Raw genomic sequence first — 509 nt, 5'->3', positions numbered from 1 at the left:
GGGGGGGGGGGGGTGCACGGTTGGGGGTAACTCTGGGGTGGAGAAGAGAATTCAGGGAGCAATGAGACTGGTGTGGATAAAACAGAATTTTGGAGTCCCTTCGGGGGGTGGTCCTTGGGATAAAGAAGATACATCCGGAGTAGAGACCGCATCCACTGGAGTGGAAGGGGATTTGATCAGAAGGCGCAGCAGCCAGCAGGATAGACCGTGAGCACTTAGAAGATGAGGTGGCAGAGAAGGAGGAAGCTGAAGACACTCCCAGGAAATAAAAGGGGGCTCTTGAGTAGGAAGTTGGAAAATAGGATCACCTATTGCTCAGCATGATTGCAGGTGTTATTACTTGAAACCCAGATGGTTTGATGTGTCAGAAAGAGCAGGGAGAGATGAGGGGAAGACCGGCACAAGCCAGAGCCAACTGAACATCCCTGCAGGAAAAAAATGAGCACCTGACAGTAAAGGGGAAGCTCAAGTTAAGCAGAACTTTGCTGAGTTGCTAAATTCCCTTTAGT

At 50.3% G+C, this 509-nt stretch overlaps 1 protein-coding gene across 1 annotated transcript in view; it reads left to right on the top strand.

The window, feature by feature from the left end:
• Positions 1-509, top strand: part of AGFG2 (ArfGAP with FG repeats 2) — a 21098-nt gene that overhangs the window by 10425 nt on the left and 10164 nt on the right. The gene's annotated exons all lie outside the window — the stretch shown is intronic.

This window comes from Lipotes vexillifer, unplaced genomic scaffold (assembly GCF_000442215.2).
Source record: "Lipotes vexillifer unplaced genomic scaffold, Lipotes_vexillifer_v1.1 scaffold12, whole genome shotgun sequence".
In the NCBI taxonomy this organism is placed as follows: Eukaryota; Metazoa; Chordata; class Mammalia; order Artiodactyla; family Lipotidae; genus Lipotes; species Lipotes vexillifer.
Note: the sequence above shows the minus strand (reverse complement) of the source record. Positions and strands in the feature narration are given on the sequence as shown.